Source organism: Apis dorsata, unplaced genomic scaffold (assembly GCF_000469605.1).
Source record: "Apis dorsata unplaced genomic scaffold, Apis dorsata 1.3 scaffold_564, whole genome shotgun sequence".
Classification (NCBI taxonomy): domain Eukaryota; kingdom Metazoa; phylum Arthropoda; class Insecta; order Hymenoptera; family Apidae; genus Apis; species Apis dorsata.
This window is the reverse complement of record NW_006263776.1, coordinates 62,396-63,046: the sequence shown is the minus strand read 5'-3', so window position 1 is coordinate 63,046 and position 651 is coordinate 62,396.

Here is a 651-nt window from a genome sequence, read left to right as displayed (position 1 = left end):
TGTAAAAAAAAAAAAAAAAAAAAAAGAAAGAAAAAACATTATAATTTAAAATACCATAATAATTTGAAAAAATTGAAATAATAACGAATAAAATATTATTAGATTTACAATACAATAATAACGAAGATTGAAAATTTAATAAAATATAATAATAATAATAAATTGAAATTTAAAAATTGAAAATTTAATTATATTTCGGTAAGAAAATAAAAATTATTAATATAAAATATAGTTATCTCTTTGCATGATAAATGATTGTTTTATCTTTTCGAAAGAAGCACTGACTCTATATCGAAAATGAATATTTAAAAAAAAAAAATAAAAAAATAAAAGACTATTGATTTAACTGTTTAAATTTTATTCAACGAACAAACACTGACTTTACTTTCACGTATGAATAATAATATGTAATAATTGTGTGAGTTATTGTACTCTAATAAATATTAAAAATACTATTACAAAGCAAACACTGATTCTACGATCGCATTACACGCACAATAACTCTCTGAATGTAAAAAGTAAATTAGTAAAACGAAATGGAATAGAAGAAATTTAATATTTTTCTCCTCTTACCTTGAAAGTATATAATAATACTACGAAGTTCTATCGACTGTGCGCAATATGAAAACACGCTCGAATGTGTGTGCGTGT